A 15,173-nucleotide genomic window follows, 5' to 3' on the forward strand; every position below is an offset into this window, starting at 1 on the left:
AAAAAAAAAAAAGAAAAGTTTCACCTTCATGATCTGAGGTGCTTACTTAAGCTTCTTCACCACTCTCTACCTTGAGCAGTATCTTTTGGGCACTTTGCAGTTCTCAGGAGTATCTATGCTCTTGCCTTCATATCTTTCCACTTGTCATTCTCTCTTTTTAGCATATTCTTCCTACCTCCACTTCCCAAACTGGATAATTCCTGATCATCCTTTAGGAGTTATAGATTTCACTTCTTTTGAGCAGCCTGCCTTCTCCCTCCAAGTCTAAATTAGGGATCTTTCCTGAAGGCTCCTCTTATTATCTCCTCTGCCTACTCTTTATATCATTTAGGGGCCCCGCAGAAAGCAAACGGCACACTCCGAGTTAAAGAAACCAACCAGGAATGCTGAGGCATCTGGGAACCAGAAAAATCTAGAAACCATTCATACCCCTGAGCCTGAAGGAGCAAATGGAGAGAGAGTAGTGTTACTAACACCCTCGTGAGAGCTGGGGCCATGGAAGCAGAGTCATCCAGCAGGAATCAGAGCCAGAGAGGAGCATCAGCACTGCTAGACTGAAGAAGGAAGAGCTGGGGCTGGGGAATGAATATTCTGATGTCCCTCTCCTTTCCCCTCCTTCCAATATCTGTCCATAGGTTGCACCTAACCAGAAGTCAGAGGGCAAAAAAGCCCAGGCCGTTCTCTGGGGGCCTTGAGTTTGACAGAAAGATACAGAGAATAGATGGTGAAAGGAGAATAGCCACCATTTCCTATATTAATTCTTTATCACATGGTGTCGTATTTGCTGAGTTGCTGATTTCAGTTTCTTGAAGGCAGGTGCAGCATTCTCACGACCTGGTACAATGCCTTGTATATGTAAACACCCTATAAAGAAATCTTTACATCATTCAGTACACATATCAGGTGATGCAGTACATATTGTTAATTCTCATATTAATCCCCATTGCCTAATGTATGGAGAGAGCAACAGAACTAACATTTCCCAAATAATTAACTAATGAGCGGCAACGTAGCCCATGGCAGAGTGCAGAGACTTCACGGCCACACTGCCTAGGGTCAGGTCTGCTTTCACCACTTCCTAGCTGGGTGACCTCCGGCAAATTGTTTGTCTGAGCGTCAGTTTTCCAATCTAAAAACAGAAGCAAAAATAGACCTCCCTCATAGGGTTTTTTTAAGAATTCAGTGATTGAATATACGTGCAATGGTTGGAAGAGTGTCAGGCACATAGCATCATAAAAATGTAAGGTGCTTATTATTAATGAAATTATAATGTAAACATTTAAGGTGCTCTAATGATTGGTATTGTTACTTATGGCTAAAATTGCGCCCCATCTTGGAATAGAGCTGCTTGTCTACTGTTAGAAAAGAGGTTTCTGGGTCTTTTGGACAGTACTCTCCCTGTACAGTCATTTTAGCAATGTGCACCTGGATAATATTATCTGCTTAGCCTGGTGACTATAACTCAAAAGGAAAGTGCTGTGAAAACTTTGCAGAAAATGACTCAATGTTTTCCATCCCTGGTGCAAAGCTGGCAGTGGTAGGAGATGCATGGAATCGTGGCCTTTGAGTTGGACAGACGTGATGCTTCAAGTCCCACCTTCCCTCGTTACTAGGTGTGTAATCTCATGAAACTTCTTTACTTCTCTGATCCTGAGCCTTCATCTGTAAAAACAGAGAAAACGGAGCCAGGCACGGTGGCTTGCAAATGTAATCCCAGCTACTTGGGAGGCTGAGGCAGGAGGATAAAATAAACCAACAAAACAAAACAAAAAAAAGGCCAGGTGCAGTGGCTAACACCTGTAATCCCAGCACTTTGAGAGGCCGAGGTGGGCAGATCACCAAAGATCAGGAGTTCAAGACCAGCCTGGTCAACATGGCAAAACCACGTCTCTACTAAAAATACAAAAATTAGCCAGCTGTGGTGGCGGGTGCCTGTAATCCCAGCTACTTGGGAGGCTGAGGCAGGAGAATTGCTTGAACCTGGGAGGCGAAGGTTGCAGTAAGCCAAGATCGCACCACTGCACTCCAGCCTGGGCAACAGAGCAAGACTCTCAAAAAAACCCAAAAACCAAAAAATGAAAATAGCAAAATAGCATCTACTTTGCAATATCTGAAAATTAAATAAAACAAAGCATGTGTTAACATCTAAGGCCATATTTGGCCCACTGTAGACTGTTTCTGTTTTTTTTTTTTTTTCTTTCAGAGAAAACTTTAAAAGGCACTCTACAGATAAAAAACAAAATAAAAAAATATAGCCAAATAAATATTTACCCAACATCCACAATCATGGACTCCAAAGTGTACTGCTGTTGTTTGAGAGCCACGTCCACCACACAGTAATTAGGTGGCCTTTGGGGAGTTACTTAATTATTGGTGTTTTAGTTTTCTCATCTGTAAAATGGGGATAATAATAGTAACCATCTCATAGAGTTGTTCTGAATATAAATAATCTATAATATGTGATGTACTTAGAATAATGCCTAGCTCTTCATAAGTGTTAATTCCTCCTCCTCCTCTTCCTCCTCCTGTTATCGTAGTTGTTATTTGATCAAGGGACAAATTAGGCACTAGAGGAGACACTAAGACGCTTTATTCCATGCCACTGCCATCAAGAGGTTGTGATCTTCGACTCGAGTAGCCGTTTTAAGGGAACCATGCCCATGTCACCCTTTTAAGTTAAAGGAAAGTTTTCTTTGACAGCCTTCAACCTAGGTAAACTCTCAGGGTAAACAAAGCCCTGAGATTCCTAACTCACCATGGTCGCAAAGCCTATTGCTTTCTCTACACTGTCTTCACCACAGGTTATACTCAGGTCCTAGCTGAGGGAGAGACAGCGTCTTCCGATACCCACAACCACAGAAGAGAAAAATGAGAGATGATTATTCCTGCAGGAGCTTGTGCAGATGCATCGATACAATCTACGCAAATGCAGTAAAACTGGACTGATTAGGTGGGGTGAATAGCATGGGAAATATGAGCAAAACAAATGGTGATTACGGCTGAGACAGGATTGCAGCACGGCTATTTAATTCTACCTTAATTCAACAAAGCTGGCATGAAAATGTTTAGTGTGAAAGACCTGGCACACCAACAACAACATCATTAATTAATATTGACTAAGTGTCCAGAGCCTCTTGGGTACTGCAGAGCAAAAACAATTCCCAGCCTTAAAATGAAAACAGGATAGAGAAAAAGGGTCATCTCCTTTTTTTTTTTTTTTTTTTTTTAAGATGGAGTTTCACTCTTGTCGCGCAGGCTGGAGTGCAATGGCACGATCTCTGCTCACTGTAACCTCCGCCTCCCAGCTTCAAATGATTCTCCTGCTTCAGCCTCCTGGATAGCTAGGATTACAGGTGCTTGCTACCATGCCCAGCTACTTTTTGTATTTTTAGTAGAGACGGGATTTCTCCATGTTGGTCAGGCTGGTCTCAAACTCCTGACCACAGGTGATCCACCTGCCTCAACCTCCCAAAGTGCTGGGATTACAGGCGTGAGCCATCTCGCCAGGCTGGGTCATCTTTTAAAAATGTTTTTCTCCCCCAGGAAGGTGGGCAGTATGAGAAGCCACTGGATTCATTTAGGGGTATTCTTATAGGGAAATGGAAATATTATCAAAATGACGATAATGGCAGCTAACCGTGAATATCAGATACTGTCCTAGTACTCTACATATATTGTTTTTTGTTTTGTTTTGTTTTGACGGAGTTTTGCTCTGTCGCCCAGGCTGGAGTGCAGTGGTGGCACTATTTCAGCTCACTGCAACCTCTTCCTCCCAGGTTCAAGCGATTCTCCTGCCTCAGCCTCTTGAGTATCTGGGATCACAGGCATGCGCCACCATGCCTGGCTAATTTTGTATTTTTAGTAGAGACGGGATTTCTCCATGTTGGTCAGGCTGGTCTTGAACTCCTGACTTCAGGTGATCCGCCTGCCTCAGTCTCCCAAAGTGCTAGAATTACAGGCGGGAACCACCGCGACCAGTCATATTGGCTTATTTAATACAGGTAGTTAATCCTCATTCCCTGACAAATAAAGGGAAGGATGGGGGCAACGTTTATTAAGCTCTTAGTGAGTGTCCAGCACAGAGCTATTTTCTTTTATACACGCTCTCATTAAATCCTTAAATGGTAATTTTCCTAGCTGAGAAGAAAGAGGTTCAGAGAATTTAAGTGATTTGCTAAGTTCTTAGCATTAGCACGTGGCAGATCAGCAGTTTAAACTCAGTTTTGTCTGACCCCAAAAAGTGACTTTCATTTTTACCACACTGTGTTCTTCTAATAACATTATAGAAACAAGTCTCAAAGTCTACATAGCAGATGCCTAATAGTTGACATTGATTTTTTTGTTCAGAGATCTTTCTCCTGGGAAGGGCTTATTCTAACCAGGTTGAGGCTACCTTTATACACATCCCATCTCCCTCATTCTCCTCATTATATCAGAATCCTTCCCAGAAACTCACTTTTTTATTAAACTAATTAAAGTTGGGTTTCTGACTCTTACAACCTAGTGTATCCCAGTTGAACCCCCACCACAATTTCAGTGATAGGGCAGGTTGTAAATTCATTCTTGGCATATTACACAGTGAAATAGATGTATTACTCTATACAGGATGTCACTGTAATCAGATGGATCTTTGTTTTTGGAGGATGGAAACCAGTCTCTTTACTATCTGGTCACACCTTTTTTAAGAGAAGCATGATTTGATCCTGCAGTTTAAGAAAATATCTTGTATACTGGCCGGGTGCGGTGGCTCATACCTGTAATCTCAGCACTTTGGGAGGCTGAGGCGGGCGGATCACCTGAGGTCGGGAATTTGAGACCAGCCTGACCAACATGGAGAAACCCCATCTCTACTAAAAACACAAAAAATTAGTCAGGAGTGGTGGCACATGCCTGTAGTCCCAGCTGCTTGGGAGGCTGAGACAAGAGAATCGTTTGAACCTGGGAGGCGGAGGTTGCAGTGAGCTGAGATCATGCCATTGCACTCCAGCCTGGGTGACAGAGTGAGACTTTGTCTCAGAAAAACAAACAAACAAAAAATCTCTTGTATATCATGTTAAGCTTGGATAGAATATTGCATTTATTTTCATCCAGTATAGACCCATTAGACACCTTATCTTTTTTATGCCCTCCTTCTTATCAAAAATTGTTTAATAGTAAATAATTAAGGCTGTGGGGGAGTGGCTTGTGAGGGGAGGATGTTCTACAAAGCATGGTGTCTTTGAGCTCAAAGAATTTACAATGTGGATAGGAAGAGAAGACATGTGGATATGAGAAGAGGACAACTGACATCCAAAGCCACTCTTCATCCTATGAATCGGCTGATATGCTCCAAAAGTCCCTTGGAAAGCAGGCGGGTGAAACCTGGAATATTTCCTCATATGAAATGATATAAGGTCCTGCTATTCCAGGTTTCATCTGAAAAACTAACCCGGTAATGTCACAAAATGGTCCGAAATCTTTACCCTCTAAGGCCTCCCCCAGTCTGGCTTCTGTCCTCCTTTCCTGGTGATTTCTCCTTCTACCCATACCATGCTGGTGCTCTTTAAGTGCCCAGCGTCCTACCCTGTCACAAGCCTTTCGCCAGTCCCAGTCCATCTCCTGGCTGCTCTTTCCTGCCTGGCACTGCCTTGCACCTTCATGAACCCTTAGTCATCCTTCTGGATCAAGCCGAGAAAGGAACTGTTGCTCACGAGGTGTTTTATTTTCTTTTTTTCTTGGCTTTTCTTTCTTTCTTTCTTTCTTTCTTTTTTTTTTTTGAGACAGAGTCTTGCTCTGCCACCCAGAATGGAGTGCAGTGGCACGATCTTGGCTCACTGCAACCTCTGCCTCCTGAGTTCAAGCAATTCTCCTGCCCCAGCCTCCCAAGTAGCTGGGACTACAGGTGCATACCACCATGCCTGGCTAATTTTTTTGTATTTTTAGTAGAGCCAGGGTTTCATCATGTTGACCAGGCTGGCCTCGAGCTCCTGACCTCAAGTGGTCTGCCTGCCTTGGCCTCCCAAAGTGTTGGTGTTGGGAATAACGCTTAAAGAGAAACCTCATCATATCCCACATTGGGATGACAGGTGCGAGCCACCTTGCCCAGTCTCACGAGGCGTTTTCTGACTCCTCAGACCAAATCTTCCTTTCAAACACTGCCTAGCACTTTTTGGCATGTCCTTTGTAGTCCTCACTGTACTAGCAGGAATTTCTCTAGTGCCTCTCTCCTCTCTCAGAGTCCGTTTTTTCATCCAGAGGTGAGCATTGGAGTATGTACCGTGTGGGCTGTGATGAGGGTAGGAGAAAATCACAGAGGCACAGAGTACAGCACACATGAGCTCTCCAGCCACAAGAGCCTCCTGTGGCTACAGACACAGTGGAAATGTCTGGGGACAGACTGCCTCATTCTTCACTGAGAGGTGCCTGCCTGAGGTGGCTGCTGAAGCTCCCCCAGCTTCTGGGAGGTGAGGAACAGTTACCATCCAGCTGAGGCTGCTCCCAAAAAAGCCCATGAACTTCTCTTCTGTCCTTGGGTAAGCAGACTCATGCTTACAGCAACACAGTGCTGATTCAGGTCAGCAAGCCCTAGCTCGTGTCCCACACTCAGGCCAAACAGGAAGATCCAAAAGCAGCCTTCTGAAACCGAAGTCATTACAAACAAACAAAGCGCGCGCACACACACACACACACACACACACAGACATGCACGCGCACACGCACATACACAAGTATGATTTAATGGCCAGGTCTTGACTGTCTTGGAAATGGATGGGCCACCTGGGCTTACAAATAAACCAGGTCACGTTTGATTTTTCCAGGAGAAATGGAGGATGGGGAGAGCGAGTCTAGCAGAGCTCTGAGATGGCCTAGAATGGGCTTTTGGGGAGAACTCCTGGGCTAGCTATCCTTGAAATGTGTAGGTCTCCCTGCTGAGGCTCTGCGGGTGATCAGGCACTGTCAGAATGAATTAGTGGCTCCATAAAGCCAGGCTCTGTGGCTAAATGGTGGGGGCTAAAATCTCTGAAGTTCCTTACATCCCAGCAGGCTTCTCTAAAATATTTATGGCTGTTAGGCAACATGGCAAGCCCAGGTCCTTGAAATCTGGAATGAAGGTCTGGGACAAGGTTCCTACTGGCCAGCCGGGGAATCTTGGGCAACCCTCTTCACTTCTCTGAGTCTCTTCTCTCTACATGCAGAAAGCAGCTGATAAAGCCCTGTCTGCCTCATAGGGTGCCGGGGAGGGGCCAAGATCCAATCAGCGTCTCCGCCCCCCGGAAAGTGATAAACAACTGGGATTATTTTCCAAATATTGTTCCAGTTTATCTCCCTTACTCTTGAAGGCTTTTGGAAAGCTCTCCAAAAAGCTATGACCTTACAGTCAATTTGTATTTATTTGTTGAGAAGCTTCGGTAAATCAAAGGCATAAAACAGGGGACTCAGCTAAGGAAAGTATTTCCGCTCACTGCGAAGAGATAAATTTTCAGGCCCCGAAAGGGGAGCTGGAGAACAGTGCAGGCATGTTTACAGCCCCCTCGTTAGTTCAGGCACAGTGATTGTTTGAAGTCCCAGATTCACCCAACGAATAAGAAAGGCCCAGCAAGTCAGCAGTTTGACGTTGTCTCCAAGGCTTTCTGTTATGTTTATACTGGAAAGAAACCATTGGCCTCTGTAAAGTGGAATTTCCATATAATAATTGAGATGGCCTTGTAAGGAGGGAAGGTCCCTGTTGCTGCTTCTACAAGGAAGTTGGACTGATAGGGAAATGTGGAAACAAAGGAAGCTTTTGTCTTATCTCTGAAGCGAAGGGTTGTATGGTGGTTTCCAAATGCCTGTCTCTTGCCCTACAGCATCAGAATCACTAGGAGTGCTTCCTTAAAATACAGATATCTGCACCCATGCAACACATACTGAATTCCTAGGAAGGAGCCCAGGAATCTCTGTGTGTGTGTGTGTGTGTGTGTGTGTTTGTGCTTTGAGATGGAGTCTCACTCTGTTGCCCAGGCTGGAGTGCAGTGGCATGATCTCGGCTCACTGCAACCTCCACCTCTGAGATTCTAGTGATTCTCCTGCCTCAGCCTCCTGAGTAGCTGGGATTATAGGTGCCCGCCACGATGTCTGGCTAATTTTTGTATTTTTAGTAGAGATGGGGTTTCACCATGGTGGCCAGGCTGGTCTTGGACTCCTGACCTCAGGTGATTTGCCTGCCTTGGCCTCCCAAAGTGCTGGGATTACAGGCGTGAGCCACCGTGCCTGGCCGGGAATCTGTACTTTTAACAAACCCCTCAAATAATTCAGTTGCCCATCTAGAAACGGAGAAAACTGGATGGGAGCTTATCTTTGGAGGGTCAGTGCTTGAAGACCCTTGCTGATTGCCTGGCTGGACCTACAGAAAGACTGACTGTTTAGCTTCTTTCAAGCCAATATTCTTTTTTATATTTTAGACACAGGAGGCTCTCGCGGTGTTCCCAGGCTGGACTTGGGCTCCGGGGCTCAAGGGATTTTCTCACTTCAGCCTCCCAAATAGCTGGGACTACAGATGCACACCATCATGCCCAGCTACAAGCCAATATCTTTAAATATGTATTCCACACTTATTTAGAGGGGTGACATCCAGCATTCAGTGGGGAAGACAATAGTGGTGCTCTCAGCCTTTCCTCTGTTGCCTGTAACCAATTAGCTCTTGCTCCAAACTCACACACTTCACTATACGACCACACAGTGCATGATTCCATTTACATGAAATGCCCAGAACAGACAAATCTATAGAGACAGGAAGTACATTTCGGCTTGCCTAAGGCTGGGGATTGGGGGCGGGAGGATTGGGGTGATGGTTATGGGGAGCAGGGCTTCTTTGGGGGTTAACGAAAACGTTCTAAAATTATAGAGATGGAAGCACAGCTCCGTGAATATATTAAAAGCCATTGAACCATACACTTTAAATGGGTGAATTGTATAGTATGTGAATTACATCTTAATAAAACTGTTAAAACCCTTCGGGTTGGGTGTAGTGGCTCACGCCTGTAATCCCAGCACTTTGGGAGGCTAAGGCAGGAGGATCGCATGAGCCTAGGAGTTGGAGACCAGCCCAGCCAATAGGGTGAAACCCTGTCTCTACTAAAGACACAAAAAAATAGGCAGGTGTGATGGTGTAGGCCTGTAATCCCAGCTACTCTGGTGACTGAGTCAGGAGAATCACTTGAACCCGGGAGGTGGAGGTTGCAGTGAGCCGAGAGAGCACCACTGCCCTCCACCTGGGTGACAGAGCCAAGACCCTGTCTGAAAAGCAAAACAAACAAAAATAAACCCGTCACTCTGCAAAACCAAAGCCCTGCAGCTGACCACGCCCACCGCTGCTTATGAGGCATTTGAGCAACTGTCTGTTATTGCAAGAAAGGGGAATGCCACTTCCGGGAGATTTCAAGAGACAGGAATTTGGGAACCGCTATAAAACGCTGTATTTCAGAGACATTTTTTTTCCTGCATCATTACCTTTCTTGAAAAGTATTAGTGCTCAGAGTATGTGTGTATTTCAGTATTCATATGGATTTATTCATCTGGCTGTGGTATAATTGCATTTTGTAGATGAGATCTGTTTCCTTCTCTAACTTAATTTTGGAGCTTACCTAAGTCATGTCCCAAGGGAGGGAGGTAAAACAGGGATTAAAGGATTTGCTGGATATTATTTGTTTGTTTGTTTGAGACACTGTAAGATGATGCTCAATTTTCTGAGAGTCTGTCCCTCCATTAAGATCAGATCACAATGCAGTCATGGGAGATCACAATGCAGTCATGGGAGATTGCCCAGTGCTATGGAAATAGTGAGGGCTTTGGCTGCTTAAGTTCAAATTCTAGTTACCTTTAACAACTGCAACTTTACTTCTCTCAGCCTAGTTTTCTTATCTGTAAATAAGGAATATTGGTAGCTTGCTTATAGAATGATTCTGAAGAGTAAATGACATAATAAACCTGGCACATAATAGCTGCTCTGTAAAAATGTACGTAATTAGAACCTGGCACATAATAATATCTGCTCTGTAAAAATGTAGCAAATATCACTATTATTTAACTTCTCATTTCATGTATGTTATGTTTCCTAATTTGGATTCTTAGCTCCTTTGTGTATTGTCCCTGATCCCCACATAGCTCCTAACATAGTGTGTCCTAGGCAAAAGCCAAGAAAGAGTTAGGAAAGAACAGGTTGTAGAGGACACCTATGAGCCACTGGCCCAGGCTTCTTTTCCTTCTTTCTTTTTTTCTTTTTGAGATGGAGTCTCACTCTGTCACCCAGGTTGGAGTGCAGTGGCACAATCTCAGCTCACTGCAACCTCCGCCTCCCAGGTTCAAGCAATTCTCTCTGCCTCAGCCTCCTGAATAGCTGGGATTACAGGCACCTGCCATATGCCCAGCTAATTTTTGTATTTTTAGTAGAGATGGGGTTTCACCATGTTGGCCAGGCTAGTCTTGAACTCCTGACCTCAGGTGATCCACCTGCCTCGGCCTCTCGAAGTGCTGGGATTACAGGCGTGAGCCACTGCGCCTGACCAAGGCTTCTCTTTTCTAGACTTATCTATCCTGATTCCCATCATCCATCCACAAAGATATAAAAGTGGGCTCCCAGCAGCTTCTATGAGTGACTTTGCCCCCACTCCTCTTATCCTCAGCCTCAGTTGGTTGGACTAGGTGAGGACAGCCAACTTAAACTTGGCTAGGGAGTTCAGTGAGTCCTTGGCCAGTGGGCGTGAAACTGATCCTCCGTGTTCCACTGTAGTTGTGATTTGGAGTGTGTTCACAAAATATGATTCTAGACAGCCATTCATAATGCTTCCAAAATTTTTTCAAAGCCCTAAGAAAATGGTCATATTATAATGTTAAGGTGAAAAGCATAAGACAAAATTATATAGACCTCATAGATTAAAAAATATTTATGCATGAAATACTGGAAAGAAAATATATTAAAATGTGAATAGAAATAGAGGCATTGTAGATAATTTTCTTTTAGTTTTTAATACTGACTGTTGAAGCGAAGTCTATATATTGGGGGAAGGTGGGAGTAGGGGGAAGGAGCCAATGTACATTTTCTTCTCTCTTCCTCTTAAAAAATGTTACTTCTTCTCTGGTCTCAATTTTCTCAGAATCCTAGCTATCTTGGTATCTGATGAAATAATTCACACACAGGTGTTAACAACTTGCTAGCTCGCTAAAGGTGTTATTATTTGAAAATGGGCTTCCAGACGCAAGATGACTTCATGCAGAAATTCTCAACCACTGATCCCTTCCAGAACTAAGCTAAGGATTTAGCAAATTTGCAGGAGAAAACATCATAGAATTGTCTAAAATTAAAATTTTCTCCCATACATTTTCCCTTGGTGCCTGCCACTAATGTCTCAATTAGAATTTTGTAGCACGAACAATAGAATCACTGGGGAGCTTTAAAAATATACAAATTCCCCTGCTCCATCTTCCAGATTCTGATGTATTTAACTGGCCTTTTGTGAGGCTCCAACCCCTATGGTTTTTAATCCTTTGTAGGTGATTCTAATCTTCAGTCAGGATTGAGAATTATATATAATTATAATTATATAATTATACTGACAGTATAATTGATTGAATGCAAAATTCTATATTGAGTAATTTTGTTGTCTCCAGCTTAATAGCGTATCCATATTTTGCAGGATTTCTGAAGGAGCTTCATGGGTTCCAGTTGCCCTACTAATTGAATGAACTTGGAAGCTCGTGCTTGACCTGAATCCTCTGGCAGCGCGGTTCTCGGTGGGGAAAGAGACAGTTTGGAGACATCGCCCTCCAGTGACAGCACTCAGGAACTGTTGAGAGGCCTGGGTACACCCTTGCTTCCCATTGATTGTTCCTCTAAGAACAGGGGTGCTCTGAGCCCGTTCCAGGCTTTGAAAGCTCCCTTGAGTTCTTTGTACTTTTGTCCTTGCCCGGATGTGTCAGCAACACGCTTGGAGGCATAAACGGGAACGAAGCTTCAGACGTGTTCTTAACTGTCAGGAGTAACAGTTGCAGATAAAAGCTGCAGAATTGCTCATCAGTACTGGGAAGGCCAAGCAAAACTAGAATTATTCCGGTAACTTAACAGAAAAAATGAATAAACATGTCAATAGTTACAGGGTATGGGAGGGAGGGAGAGTGTAAATTCATAGCAAAACATTTGGAACATTCTCTTTAGCCCCCTTCCCTTGTGCGGGGGCAGAAGTCTGAGGTGAGTGGGGAGCACTGTGGGGAGGGGCAGCAGAGGAGAAGTCTCACCAGGGTGGACAGGGCCAGGGGGCCATGCTAAGGAGCTGACAGGTGAGAAGAGACTCATCTCTGTAAAGAATGCTTGAGAGTCCATCTGAGCCCCCCTGGGAAGCTTGTCCAGAAAGCTCTTGGCAGGTCTCATTCCTATCAATTCTGGTTCAAGAGGCCTAGGAACCCGAGAGGGTTCTGAGAAGCAGTGGCAGGGCCTGCCGGGCATCCAACACCTACTTGGTAGCAGGTGTGGAAGGAGGACTGTGCCCTCATTCAGTCCTTACAAGTACCCTCTGCGGTAGATGGTACCATCCCCATTTTACAGATGAGGAAACTGAGGCTCGGGGAGGTGATGTGGGGTGCCTAAAGCGCCAGAGCTGGGCAGTGATGGAGCCCGGATTGCAGTACCCTGTTGCGGGCGGTGAGGGGAGCTGTCACAGGAACAAGCCAAATTCTGCATGAGGAGGCTCCGTGCCAAAGGTCAGAGCAGGACCACAGATGAGGTGGACCTGCATGCCTGGTCCACAGTGCTCCTTGGGGACCTTCTGTTCTCCCTGGGGAAAGGGTTGCAGTCAGGCGGGAAGGTAGGAAGGAAGAGAAGGTAGAGAGGGGAAAGTAGGCAGGACCAGCCACCAGGCAGGGGGCAGTCAGAGCCACCAAGGCAAAGCGCTGGTGAGCGAGAGGGTGGGGGCCCATGGTCTCTTCTGCTTCCTCCTCAGTCTTTCCCCTCAGGCTCCTTTCTTCCTTCTAGAGCTTTTCTTTTCTCCCTCTCTCTCTCCTTTCTTTCTTTCTTTTTTTGAGACAGAGTCTCAATCAATTCCCAGGCTTGAGTGCAATGGCGCAATCTTGGCTCACTGAAACCTCTGCTCCTGGGTTCACGCATTCTCCTGTCTCAGCCTCCTGATTAGCTGGGATTACAGGCACCTGCCATCATGCCTGGCTATTTTTTGTATTTTTTTAAGAGACGGGGTTTCACCATTTTGCCAGGCTGATCTTGAACTCCTGACCTCAGGTGATCCACCCTTCACCGACCTGCCAAAGTGTTGGGATTACAGGCGTGAGCCACTGCGCCCGGCCCCATGTTCCTTTCTTACTTCTCCATCATCCTTTCTTCTTATTTCTTCACTTCCCCTTTTTTAAAAGAGGATTTTTCCCCCCTCACAGATCCAAGGCATGCCCTCACGTCTCACAGGATGGCAAGGAGAAACGATCAGCCACTTAAGTAAAGAAAAACATCAAAATCAGACCCGTCTGCAGTCAGAATCCACAGCAGTCGTCCCACAGCACAGCACTGCCTCCGCCGGCGCCCTTCCTTCACTCGGAACTCAGCCCGTCCAGGGCTGCAGAGCGGCCTGCAGTCCCCGGTGGCAACAGCACTTAGCGGCGCCTCATGTTTAATGCAAGCAAGCTTCTGAGACAGGAAAGCTTTCAAGATACAGCTGAAGATACAGGAGCGCTGCCCTTTACAGAGCAAACGCGAATGTACAAAACCAACGTGGGTTTTCCTATTTTACAATAATTGTGTTCTCATCTGTACAGATTTAAGCAAATCGCTTCTGTCAGAAGAAAGGAGAAATCTATATCCAAGGGCCTCTGTGGCCTAGAGAGGCCTGAGTCACCTCTGCTTTTTGAGTCTCCCAGTAATTTTAAAATGAAAAAATTCCGGCTGGGCGCAATGGCTCACGCCTGTAATCCCAACACTTTGGGAGGCTGAGGCGGGCGGATCACCTGAGGTGAGGAGTTTGAAACCAGCCTGGCTAACATGGTGAAAACCCGTTTCTACTAAAAATGCAAAAAATTAGCAGAGCGTGGTGGCACGCGCCTGTAATCCCAGCTGCTCAGGAGGCAGAGGCAGAAGAATCGCTTGAACCCAGGAGGCAGAGATTGCAGTGAGCCAAGATCGTGCCATTGCACTCCAGCTTGGGCAACAAGAGTGAAACTCCGTCTCTAGAAAGAAAAACGAAAAAATACTAAAATAGGTTATACAATTTCTAGTTCATGCTCATCATTAGCAAGTTCATATTTTTAGCACAAAAGAGATAATGCAATATGATTGTGCTAGTTACTAGCTAATTACAGGATTTGTAAAAAGTAATCATTCCCAGTGTGCTATAAGTAATGGGGCACAGGTGTATAGCTGTATTTTGAATAACTTCTTTAACCTGTTAGGATGTGATTCCTTTGGAAAAAAAAATTAAAGATCTAAAGTAGAAGTCTTTTGTGTGGCTGTGTTAAAGTGTATGATATTGATGACTATGAAATTTAAAGTGTATGACATTGATGACTATGAATATTTCCCTTCTGCTAACATAGACACTCTTGTCTCCAAACAAGTTCGCTGCGCTTCCCACTCTGTCACTCAGTCTGGATGGTTTTGTTAGCATACCCGTGTCCTCTACCCTGTCTTCAGAGTGCTTAGGTTGAAAGGCTTTATAAATACCACGTGTCTAGTCCAAAACCCCTTCCTCGGCTATCTGGACCCAAAGCACCATGCCAAGTCAATGTAGTGCTACAGAACTTAGATGTTTTCCTCCCCCCTCTCCTGAATATTCCTAAATAATTCAGTGTTTTAAAAGACTCTGATGCATCTTGGAGAAATGGCTGATCCTAGGACTGGGGCAGGAAACATATGAGATGATCTGGGAGTATTTTGTAATCTCCAAAAGTAAGGAAGTACTAAAAAACAAAAAGAAACAAAACACCCATATATGAATGGGGGTATGTTAAACAGACACAGGAACCAACTGAAACTGTTCCTAAAGGCCAAAGCTGGAACAATTTGAGCAACAAAATTAATGAAATAGTATTAGATTATAACGTAAAGTATAAGACAAATATCCATGAATTTGTATTGATATAAATGATTGGATAAAGGGTTTGGGACATCAGTCTTCCTTGCAGAATAATTCCAAACAGTTTTTTGCAGATACTCCACCCTCAAG

At 44.7% G+C, this 15,173-nt stretch overlaps 1 pseudogene; it reads right to left on the reverse strand.

The window, feature by feature from the left end:
• Nucleotides 1-11,775, reverse strand: part of LOC105530163 — a 23,878-nt pseudogene extending 12,103 nt beyond the window's left edge.
• Between the last annotated feature and the right edge of the window lie 3,398 nt (nt 11,776-15,173).

This window comes from Mandrillus leucophaeus, unplaced genomic scaffold (genome assembly GCF_000951045.1).
Source record: "Mandrillus leucophaeus isolate KB7577 unplaced genomic scaffold, Mleu.le_1.0 Scaffold80, whole genome shotgun sequence".
Taxonomy (NCBI): domain Eukaryota; kingdom Metazoa; phylum Chordata; class Mammalia; order Primates; family Cercopithecidae; genus Mandrillus; species Mandrillus leucophaeus.